Source organism: Manis javanica, chromosome 4, assembly GCF_040802235.1.
Source record: "Manis javanica isolate MJ-LG chromosome 4, MJ_LKY, whole genome shotgun sequence".
Lineage (NCBI taxonomy): Eukaryota > Metazoa > Chordata > Mammalia > Pholidota > Manidae > Manis > Manis javanica.
The window spans coordinates 179,494,793-179,507,347 of record NC_133159.1 but is presented as its reverse complement, the minus strand read 5'-3'; positions in this window follow the sequence as shown (position 1 = coordinate 179,507,347).

The window sequence follows — 12,555 nt, the reverse complement described above, 5'->3', positions numbered from 1 at the left end:
CAATGGGTTTCAGTCCTGGGCATGTTCACTATGGATTCAATGTGACCAAAGAAATGACAGTAGAATGTTCTTGGGGTGAAAGGGTTATACCCAACTTTATTTCCACGGTGGCAGGTCAGTCACTAAAATCCTGTCCACTAAGAGCGAGTCTGCATGCAGCAAGCCGGTCTCTGCCTCTGGGCCTCTTTGCCCGCACAGCCGTCCCAGTCTCTGTCCTCGACGTTGCAACCACCCCAGCCTCGTCCCTGCTTTCCTGCAGCCGTGTAGCCGTGCCACTGTGTCGCGCAGAGTACTGGGCAGGGCTCTTTATACAGAGTCAATAATGATGTATTGCCCACAAGTGTGTAGTGAGCTAGCCAACCAGGGCCAGCTGAGAATCCTGGCCACAGGAACCTTCACTTTATCCACGCACGTCTTCTCATTCATTCAGCCATCCGTCAAGCATTTATTCAACTGTACTTGGTACAAGGGGCATATAGAGTGAGCAAGACACAGTTTCTGTCCTCCTGGAGCCATCTCTGGCTGATGGGAGGCTCCCTGGAGGGGGGGATAGTCCAGCTCGGGTCTGCAGAGGGGGAGGAAGCTTAGTGGTTGGGGTGGAGTGAGTGTGTTCACGACACAGGCCGAAGAGCTGTCCCCAAGGAGGCTAGGGACTGAGCGAGGCAGGTCTAAGCTTTGGAGGGTGATGCGCAGGAGGAGGGGCCCATGTTATTACCGGAACCAGCTTCTGAGGGCTGGGATCTGCAGGCCTGGTGCTGAGGGGACCAGAGACCTTTGAAAGGGACCCTGGCTTCTGGGTTGAGCAGAGGAGAGAGGCCGTTCTGGAGGAAAGCGCCTGCTTGGGGGGAAGCGAATCAGAAGATCCCAAGAAAATGTGCTTCTCCAGGTAAGGATGTCTTTGAAACAGCCTGGAAAGAAACGGGCACAGCCATTGACATATATTGCAAGGACACAGGGCTCCTGCAAGCTGAGGACTGGGGGAGGAGTGAGATGGGGAACTGGTCTCCTTTGCTTTGATTCCCTTTGTTTCTGGCTCAAACGGACTCAGCCGGGCCAGCTTCAGCTGCAGGCACAGAACCAGCACGCATAGCTCATCACTGATGAGGCCCCCCCCTCCCACCTGCGGACTATCTGCCATCTCTTTCATCCACTTGCAAAATGATTAAGGGCTTGGGGCAGTCTCCGCCAGGACCACCAAATCAGGTGCAGCCTCTCAGAGACTAAATCCTGTTTTGAAGTCTGTTTACTCTGGCAAATTAATCTCTTTGATGCCTGGAGAATACAGATGCTTATTAAACAAAGACCTAACTCAAGTTCCAAGTGCTTGCCTGGAGTTATCAATCTCTCCAGGTACAGACTCTGGCGCAGGGCATGCGTCCTATGCATGGGACCTTTCTGCCAGGTCTGTGGACACACAATTCATTAGATACGATTAGCTAATCACACAGTTTCCCTTCAGATGCTAGATCAGATTCTTCATAAAAAGTCCTGCCTGGTTGTCACATAGGGAGGGTAACACAGTGGGGAGTACAAGTGACGGGGGCTGCTGGGGCCGAGCCCCAACTGACTGAGTGCATTTGCCTGATGAAGGCTTGGGTCCTTGAACCTGCTCTTGTTGGATTGAAAAGAGAAATTGCCATTCTTCAAAATTAGAATCACTATACCACCCAGGACAGGCCGAGCCCGAACTGACTGCTGAGCCAAAGCCCCATGCGTATGGATTCCTTGCTTCCTGCCAGCGCACAGCGCTGAGGTCATCACACTACTGCCTGGGGCAGGTGCAGATGAAAAGATCTGGGTCGGGGAATCGAAGAACCTGGGTTGCTGGCCTGCTCTGCCTCCCACCAGTTCTGTGACTTGAGCTGACTTCTCCACGCCTGCTTCTTCTCATCTGTCAACTGAGACACTATGGGCTGAACTGTGTCCCCCAAAAGCCATAGGTTGGAGCACTAACCCCCAGTATCTCAGAATGCGACCTTATTTGGAGACAGGCACCTTGACGTTGGACTTCCAGCCTCTACAGCTGTGAGAAAATAAATATCTGCTGTTTAAGCTCCCCCCAGCCGTGGTACTTTGCATGGCAGCCCCGGCTGACTGATACAGACCCCATCACCTTCCTGTCTACAGTCCGAGGTCATTGTGACGACCAGCCAGATACTGCATGAAAAAGTGCTGTGGAGACTAGAAGGTGATTCGCCATGTGCTTCCTTTCCTTTTTATTTCCTTAAGGAGGACATCTTACTAGGTAAAGATAAGTCTCTACTACTGCCTTGCGAATACTTGGTAATCTCCCTTCTGAAAGAACTGAGGTAAAATTCTCATGACATAAAACGAATCACTAACTGTTTTAATGTGTAGACTTGGGTGGCATTTAGTTCCTTCACAGTGTTGTGCGAACTATCACTTCTATCCAGTTCTGAGACATTTCCACCACCGAAAAGGAAAGCCTGTACCCATAAGCCATCACCCTCCATTGGGCCTCCATCCCTGGCAACCACTAGTAGTCTGGTTTCTGTCTCAGAATAGGAGTTACCTCGTCTGGGTATTTCGTGGAAATGCAGTTGTCTCCTGATTTTTGCGTGTAGTTTCTCCCACCTAGTGCAATGCTTCCGCGGTCCATCTGCATTGTGGCATTTGTCCGTGCTTCATTCCTTTTTATGGCTGAAAACATTCCCTTGTACGGACAGACCATGTTTCTCCATTCTTCTGGTGATGGACATGCAGGTTGTTCCCACCTTTTAGTGACTGGGACTAGTATCGTTATGCTCACTGGGGGACAAGTGCTTGTTTGGGTGTCTATTTCCAATTCTTTTGGGTATATTCCTAAGGGTGGATGTCCTGGGTGGTATAGTGATTCTAATTTTGAAGAATGGCAATTTCTCTTTTCAATCCAACAAGACCAGGTTCAAGGACCCAAGCCTTCATCAGGCAAGTGCACTCAGCTAGATTGGACAACCTTGACTTTTAATAGCATTGATGTTCACAGAATCAGAAGGTCCACTATTGGATTTTCATCTAGAGGAGCGACATAACTTTTCTTTTAAAATAAATGTTACTTCGAAATGTGATGAAAAGTTACTAAGTAAATAGGTAACAGTGGAAGGTAAGCTCCACATTGGCAGGCATTTCTGCCTGTTTCATTCATTGTCTCTAACATCTGAAGTGATGCCTGACACATAAATTAGGTCCTCAATAAAAATTTGTTGAATGAATGACTGTATGTAATGTACACATGTGCATGGTCATACATAAAAGTACAGGTGGGGTAGAAATCTGGCAAAACTCATGGAAGTGGAGAGCAAATGTCCATGAAACCTGGCACAGCGGCCACCAGACAGATCCGAGGCTGAGACTGAGCCTCACAAACTGGTTTGCTCTGATTTTGAACACTTTCTTATCTTCTCTAAGCATCAGTTTTCTCACCTTAAAAATGGGTTGCCAGGAGAATGGAATGCACTCAGCAAAGGTCAGCTGCAGTCACTGTTACCTCAGCAGCGGCTGCAGGTGGACCTCAGGAGCCGCCTAAATGATCCTGGCGATGCCTCTGCACAGGCTGGGAGCCCAGGTGTCTGCAGTGGGGTGGGGCTGGCCCAAGGCTGATGCGGGTGTGGCTTCAGGTTTGGCACAGCAGTGGGAAGAGACAGACAGCATCTTGCCTTTGTTCAGTGCCGGGCGGTTTACGAAAGCGCTTCGTATCCCATTTTCTCACCTGATGTGCCCACAGCCTGACAGTCAGAGATGGAACCCTGATTCCCATGTTATGGGGGGAGAAAACCTGAGATGGAGCAAGTTTAGGGGGCTCGCTCAAGTTCACAAAGTAGGTCAACGTTAGAGCAGGGCTCAGTAAGCTGGGATTCTGTATTTTAGGTGCCACTGGGGCCCTTCACGCTGCTTCAGTTTGCAGAATTCTTGCTTGGAGTCTGAAGCATCCGTGAAGTAGATGCATCCATCCAGATCGTGAGAAGACCGAATTACTCAGGAGAAGATGGAGCACCCAGCACCCTGCCCAGGGGCCTGGAGGCTGGATTTGAGCCAGCTGCAGACAGCTGCAAGTTCCCCTCTACATAGGCCATCACCCTAAGCCACCTCCATCCCTTTTTCTCTGGACACTGGCTTCCTGACAAAGCTCATTCCCCCAGGTGTCACCCCGGCTCCCCATTCCACAGACACCAGGCTCTCCAAACTGTCCACAGTTTGGCCGAGTGGAAGGGGTCCAGGTGACAGGGCCCAGATGAGGACCTGGGCCTGTGTCCATAGCAGGGCTGGGGGGAGCTGCCACCTCCCGAGCCTTGGATGTGATGTACTGAGATGAAGTTCATTGGTTCAGAGGACCTCAGAGCAGCAGGCTTTGGAGTGAAAGGGAATTTATTACCCCTTCCTGTTGCTTGGCAGCCTTTCCCCAGCTCCTTTCTCTCGAAAAATGGTTCCTACCAGCCTTGCTGTTTAATTAAGTGGTTATTTATTTATTTTTCCTATTGCTGGTCTGCGTACTTCCTGACAACTTCGCTAGCATCTGCTTAAGAGTGGCCCTTAAGGAGAGCCACACACACTACACACACACACACACACACACACACGCACACACGCATGCATACGGCCCCAGACCCCGCAGCCACTGGCCTGTTGGGGTCCAGGCCACCACCTAATACATCACATTGTTTGACGGGACAGCCTGGTTCCCTTTTCTGTCCCTGCTGACCAGCCTCATTTAGGCTTTGGCAGGGTCCCTATATCCATTTTTGGGCCGCACACACCTGCCTGCTTCCCCGGGGAGCCAGCTGCTTCCCAAGGCCGCTCTGCTGAGAGGGTCTCTTGGCTTCGCTGCTGCAGCTGGGTGAGTAAGAGGAGGCTGGCTGTGAGCACAGAGGCCGCATACAGAGGGGCCCTCGTCGCTGCTAAGATGACTTCTGCATGCGTCAGGCTCTCCTGAACTTGAGGGCTGGGGTTCTGGGAGGAGCTGAGGCCAGGCAAGGGCCTGGGTGGGTGCACAGGACACTGAGGGGCAGGAAGGAAAGTGAGATGCCTGGGACATGTTTTGTGATTGCTGGGGCTCCAGGAGCTTGCATGGAACGGGCAGCTGTGCTGGCAAATGGTGGCCAAACCTGTTCCACCCAGCTGGATGGTGGGGCAGGGGGACACACAGCCATGCTCTGCTTCTGTGGCTTCCCACACAAGCTGGGTGCATGCTGGGCCACCAGCTAGTCTGGAGACCCTGGGTGAAGCCTCCACTCTCTGGGCCTCAGTTTTCTCACCTGAGAAATAAAGGGGGTGACCTCCATCCCTGTTCCCACATCCTAGGAGTCCCTGAGAGCACCCCAGGATCTCCTGACTACTCTATAGGTTGGAACTCCCTTCTGTTTAGGGTCTATCGTGCTGCCTTGAAAATGGAGCTACGGTTACCTTCCGAGCTGGAATCCTGGGTGGACACAATGTCTAGTGCCTCACACTCTGCTGGCCCCTGGGTCAACACTGTATAAGAATGCAGGTTTCATTATTATGCAGGTGGGGGGGGGGCGACAAATCCGGAGACGAGTGCCATTGAAAAGACTCTGTGACTCACAGTTCCCAAGAGGAGGGGCGCGCCCCGCCCCACAGGAGCACCCGGGAAGCACGGTGCCGGTCAGGAGGCAGAGGAATGGGAGAATGTGGGCGCGAGGCTTTAATGTGGTTTCTGTGGGTAGGACTAGGGAAGGCGGGGTTAGGATTGGCTAGTTTGAAGAACTGTGGTGGGCTTGGGTGTAGGGGCTGCCCCAAGCTCTCTGGCACCTGGCCGTGGGGTGACAGGGCAGGGGATAGTGGCCCCAAGTATGAGAGCTCAATAGAGGTGGGGGGGACGCCGAGGGGGTTGCCTTCATATGGGAGACGGGCTTCTGGGGAGTTGTCTGGTGTTTTAAGGAAGGAGCCAGACCTGGGAGCTGCAGGCCCCCCAGGTCAGTGAGGCCCCAGATGCCAGAGCAAAAAGGATATAGAACATAAGAAAATATAGCTTACACAGGCATGTAACAAAATGCGTACTGCATGTAATTTGTTAGTATTATTACTTAATAAAGAGACTTTATATTTTTTTGGCATTTTTAGGTTCACAGAGAAACTAAGCATAAAGTACAGAGTCCCCACACACCCTCTGTTCCTAGTGCACACAGTTTCCCCATTGTTAACGTCTTATGTTAGCGGGGCACATTTGTTACACCTGAACCAATATTGATACATCATCATTAACTACAGTCCATAGTTTACATCAGGGTTCACATCTGTGGGTTTGGACAAATGTGTGATGACGGAGGCCCCCCGACACAGTGCCGTGCAGAGTGGCTCACGGCCCTAAGAACCCCCTGTGCTCCCCCTAGTCGTCCCTCCCTCCCCCACCCCTGGCGGCCACTGTCTTACTGTCTCTGCAGTTGTATCTTTTCCAGAAGGTCAGGTAGTGGGAAGCACACAGTATGGGGCCTGTCCAGACTGGCTTCTTTCACTTAACAGTGTGTGCTTCCCTTTCCTCCATGTCTTTTCATGAACTGAGGGTTCATTTCTCTTTACCATTGAATAGAGTTTCATCGCCTCGATGTACTGATGCCGGGGTTCTTGTTTGTGGAGTCGAAGAATGAACTTTGCAAACACTCAAGGTAGGAGAGCAAGGGAGAGGCTTTTGTTTAGGGAGAAAGCGAGAGGACAGAGCTGGTGGCTCTCGTCAGGAGGGGCAAGAGAGCCCGGGGTGGTGCCTTGTCTAGGGGTTTTATAGGCGGTTGAGAGACACAGGGCTAGGGATGCAGACCTGCTAAGTGGTCCCAAAATGTTTATCTTGGAAGAGACATTAAGTTTCTTATTAGTCTTCCTGGTTATTTACATGAATTTTACTGCTCTGATTTCCTCCCAGGACAGCAGCTTCCTGGTCTGGGAGCATATCACTCAAGACTGCCTGCTTTGCTCCCAAGGTGGGCTGAGTTATTGTCTGTTTGTTAAGAAACTTATTTTTTGACTAATAAGATGCAATCTTATTTTCAAGATGGAATCCTTCCTGTTTTTACTAGATTGTTTTGGGCTTGCTCGCTGCATTGCCCAGGTTGCAAATCATTTGTTGAGGGCTGGGGGAAGAAAAGCAGCACCTGGGTAAAGTCAGGAAAACAAGCTGGGCCCCCCCAGCAGGCCCAAGCAAATCCCACTGTGGATAAAATGCAAGTTCCTGCGGCCGGGATTCTCACCTGGCCCTGGGTGACTAGCTTACTGCACACCTGTGGGCACTACATGGCTGTTGACTCTATAAAAAGAGCTCCGCCCAGTGCTCTGGGCACCACATGGTGGCAGGGCTTCCAGGCTGTAGGAGAGCAGAGCAGGGGCTGGAGTGGTGGCAGCACTGAGGACAGAGGCCCAGAGGACGGCTGTATGGGATGACTGTGCAGGCAGAGGGGCCCAGAGGCAGAGACTGGCTTGCTGCCTGCAGACTCGCTCTGTGTGAACGGGATTTTAGTGACTGACCTGCCACCTGGAAATCAAGTTGTGTATAACCCTTTCACCCCAAGAACATTTTGCTGTCAATTTCTTTGGTCACATTGAATCCATAGCGAACTTGCCCAGGGCTGAAACCCACTGGCAAGACACCCACAGTGGATTATCTTGCTGTGTTTTTTCCGGAGGCCCTCACCCTACTCTGTCTGAGCCCATGGTCCCTGTCTCAGTATCACAATAAAAAATTATGTTTATCCATTACTATGATTTTTAAAAGAAAAGCGCTGGGCTTCATCATAAGGGCTGGCCTCACAGACACGCCCAGACAGCCCCAGGTGGGGGCCTGCAAGCTGCTGATCCCAGTGACTGGGGAGGAGGACAGGCGGTGGGGACAGGAGTTGGCTTCCGGGGCTTGTGACATTTGGGAGGCTGTTTCCGTTCTCTTCACAGGGCTCGAACAGACAGCTAGCTGTTCCCTGCTCTTTCTCGGGAAAGCTTTCCTCCATCAATACGCCCGCAGGCAGGACACTCCAAAGCCAGGCTAGGGCGATCCCGGGTGTGCCAGTTGGGCCTTAAGTCTAAACGAGCCTGCTTGTCTGATAAACTGTGAGCAGCTTTGAGAAGTTAAACATCCAAGAGAAAGGTGCACGCTGGGCCAGGGGGAGGCTCCAGGTCCCCCCAAGGACATCCCCATGGAACCCAGCCCCCTGGGTCAGAAAGAGGTGGAGCCCCCGCTTGCCCTGAGGGAATTAGGTGAAGGTAGTGCTCAGGTTTGCATGGACTCAGGGCTGCCTTCCTGGAAGAGGAGAGCTGTGAACCGGGATTAGAAGGAAAGGCATCAAGACTGACCCAGCTCCCTGCATTATGGAGTTTCTGCAGTTCTCCCTGTGGGCTTGCTTCACATGGCAGCCCCTGCTGGATGTTGTTGCTATGGCCGTGGCCATGGTCATGTCCTCTAAGAGTCAATGTCCCCTCTGAGACGTCCAACGCAAACCAGGCTGGAGCTGAGGCCTGTGACTGGGTGACGACGGTGTCATGGGTGAGGTCTTCTGCTCTGACTCGCCATCGTGGCCTCCTTGCCTCGAGTAGCTTCAAGACTCTAGGAGCCAAGACTGCACCAGAAACTGTAAGGTAGAACAGCTCCCTGCTGCAGCAACTGGGCATGGTGGGGGGGTGATCAAGAGGCCCTTGTCGGTCCTCGCCAGTGGCATGGCTTCTCCACAGGTCTCTGGGCCCTGGGGCTGCTGCTCTGGGGAAGAGAGGATGTGCACAGGGCCGTCAGCCTCTGCGCGTGTGGGAGGGCATGCACACGCGCACACACACACGCACACAATCTGGGTGGGATTTGTCTCCTTGGCTGCGAAGAAAGGGGGGCAGATGCCCTGTCTGGGTGTCGCCTTGCCAGCAGCCTGCGTAAGAGCAGCAAAGCCTGTCCCAGGCCCTGGGTGGACTTCACTTAAGTCCGGAAAGAAGAAAAGATCCCAGGAGGGCTAGAGCGGGCTGCTGTGCAGTGCAGAGCCCACGAGCCCACTGCAGCTCGGCCCACTCACAGCCCACCCGGACCCAGGGGCACGGCAGGAAAATCCACCTGTTGCCATAAAGCTCTCCCGGTGTGGTTCTCACGTCCCTGCCCTGGCGCTCCATAGGCCGTCCTGGAGGACAGAGAGTGAGGAGGGAATCGTGCCAAGACAGCTTACCTTAGCAGGCCCTGTTTCCTCAGCCCCATGCACCCAGGACAGGGTGCTCAGCCACCCACATGTCACCACTGCATGTGACAGACTGTGTGCTCCCACCCCATCTTGCCGCCCTGAGGCCATGGTTGGGCTCCCGGGAGAGTACGTCCCTGAGGGTGCTTCCAGCCAGCCAGACTTCTGTTTTCTCACTGGTTCAAAGAGAGAAGAAACAGGGGGTTGCACTAGGTGTCCAGGGGCTCCTGAGATGCAGGTCTCCTGGACTGCACGGCCGTGAAGTCAGGGCCTAGCTGTGCATCGCCTGAGCTCTTCCTGCAGGGCTTGGAGCCACAGCGGGTACCAGGGAAGGCGATGGAGAGGGAGCTCGTGTTTGCAATTGCTGATGTTGTCTGAGCTGTGCAGAGCCCCAGACGGTCAGGACGCTGCCTGCTGAGCCCAGAGCAGAGGCCTCTATAGAAATGATGGTGGCTCCAGGGCCCCAGGGATGACAGCTCTGGCGGGGAGGAGCAGGCCTGCCTGGGGACCCTGGGCTCTGGCTGGGTGCTGTCTGACCTCCACATGGAGGGCGGAGGTGCTGTTCCTTTGACGGCTGCTCAGGGGGTTGGCAGCTCTGGGGACCTGTGCCCACGCCCTCCATCCTGCCCCCGCCTCTCCTAATGTCTTCTCCACAGAGCGCTGCTCTTCCTGCCAGGCGGACCTGGACCACGGTGTGAAGACAGTGCGGAGCACGTGAGCAGCTCTCAGGAAGTCTCAGGAGGAGGAGGAAGCCTGATATCTTTCCACCGTCTGGGTCAGTGGGACATAAAGCAGTACAGTTGTAAACCAGTCTGGTGGAGAAGACCAAAGGCTGGAACTCAGAACCCTGAGAATCTTCCTTCACTGCTTTGCTGTGTGTCTTGGGGTAAGTTGCTTACCCTCTCCAGGCTCATCAGTAAACGGGGGCAGCAGGACTAGAGGGCTGGGTAAGGGTTACCTTTCTCCTTCCCAGGGAGGGGCAGCCCGTGCTGGGGGATGCTGGAGCCCCAGGAGGAAATGTGTTTTTTAACTTCAGCGTCCGTGCTGAGGAGCACACGTCTGAGTGTGCAGTGGGGGCTGAACAGGGAACCCAGATCTGAGGATTTGGAGGAAGAAGGTGAGGGTGGGCCAGCCAGAGCCAAGGCCTTGAGCCCCCCACCTCGCAGCTGGCTGGATCGCTGCTTGGTGAACAGGGCTGGAAGGCCGCATCGGCCCCAGCTCTCCTCTTAGTTACAGTTTGCTATGAATAGAATCAGATTGTTTGCTATTTAGTAAGCTGTGAATAAAAATGGCAATAATTACCGAATAATGTCTTCAGCTTTGTCGACACCTCACTCTGTGTCAGGCAGCTGGTCGCTGCATGTTCTCCATTCGCTCTTCACAAGGACCCAAGGAGACGGTATTGACATTATCACCACCCCACAGACTGAAGATGGTGAGGCACAGAGAGGTTAAGTAACTTGGCTGAAGCCACACAGCTAATAAGTGGTGAGGCAGAATTTGAACTCAGCCTATCAGAGCCAAAGTCCTGGCTGATAGCGTCTAGGCGACACGGTCTTTCAATGGCACTTGTAAAACCCTTGCAGGGACGCTCACCGAGCAGCTATCCTTCAGAGCCCTTGGTGGCTGATCCGCTGAATCCAACTGGCTACAGCTGGTGGGTCCCAAAGGCACCTTTATGAGCTTCATGGTGAGGAAAAGGAGACATTTGCCCCACAGTGCCCAGCATCTAGCCGGCAGGCTGGTGCAGCCCCCTCCCAGGGGGTGGGGAGGCCCTCGGAGACGTAGGCGGGTGTGGGAGGGGAGCAGCCTCTCTCCAGGCATTGCGTTATTTTAGTGAGAGCTCTGGCCACGGGGGCTGAGCTTGGGCAGCCACTTGTCTTGGTATTTTTCTTCTCTTTGGAGGAAAAAATGATCAAAAGCAGTATGGAACACGTACACGTGCACACAGAACGTTGGGCTTGTAGTAAGAGGACTAAGGAAAGAGGAGCTGGTTATCACACAAAGGCTTAAACACCCCCCCTCCCTGACTGCGTCTACCACCTACCCCACCCGGACTAGCCGGCCCTTCCTCCTGCGGCACCTCCACGGTGTCTGTGAGTCTCAGCAGCTCACGGGCAAGATGTGAATGCCTCCCTGGAGGGTTAGCTGCACCCGGCCTGGCCCCCGACCCTGGACAGCCGCTGCCTGGCTGCAGGCGTTCCTGGGTCAGCCACTGCCACCTGTGGACGTGGCTGTGCTGTCTGCCTGCGAATTAGAAGATTCACACCCCAGCACAGGTCTCGGTGACTCAGGGGCTCAGGAGCAGCCCGCTCTCTCCTTGGGGCCCAGAGCTGGGGAGGGGACGGGTCCTCTGCCTTCACTGACCTGCTCGAAGGAATTCTTAAGGGACTGCCTGGTCCTCCACGCATCTTGCAGCTCAGACCATTCAAACTGTGCTCTACTGCCTGAGACCTCCACAGTGGCCAGGCCAGAGGACGCCGCCAGAGAGTCACCGGAGACCCTGACAGTGGGGACCCACCAGCACCCAGCTGAGAAGCTGGGGGAACGCATGTCTACCTCTCAGCCAGTATTCTGATTGAGGTCTTTTCCTCCAGTGGCCAGGACTCTAGCTTATTTCTGTGATAACCTTTAAGCTTCCTCCACCTGCCAGAGGCTTCAAAGACCTTCTCCCAGGTGGGCTGGGAGGCAGTTGTGGCCGAGGGTCTGCAGGTGGCTAGAGGTGGTCATGGAGAAGGCGAGTGGTCTCTAGAGGGGAGGCTGAGCAGATCTCCAGGAGGCTGAGGGTAACTCCAGCCACCAGGTCCTGCTGCCCCAGACGGGCCACCGCTCTCCCCTCCTGTGCAGATGGCACCCGAGGGGACCTGGCATTTACCACCCTGAGGTTCAGAAGCCCTTGGGGTACCCTGGTCCAGCCTTCTACCAATCCTTTATGGAAGCAGAAAGCCAGGCACAGAAGCGTCCCCTGACCCGCACATGCCACCCAGTGGTTGGTGGTGGAGTGAGCTGCGCCCCGAGCCTGGGGGCCCCTGCCCAACTTAGCACAGCCTTTCTAGGCCCACCTTCAGCTTCTCCCCTGGGGGCCCGGGGTTCCTGGCCCAGGGCCGCGGAAGGACAGTCATGCTGTTCCCAGAGCATGTCTTTTTAAATTTATTTTTCCCAACAGCTAGACCTGCTCTGGGTCTGCCCGGGGGGAGGCAGGAGGGGCTTCCCAGGTGGCCTCCCCCACCAGTCCTCACTCCCAGCCCTGGCTCCCTGGGGAATCTGAGTGGCCTGCCCCTCCCCATACCTCCCTGGCTGAGGCCATACTCCCAGGCCCTCTGATGGACGGTGGGGTCCCTTCTCCCTTCCCTCCACAAAGGAGCGGCAGCCCTGAGGCAGGTGGGGGCAGGTCCTGCCCAGCACCCCT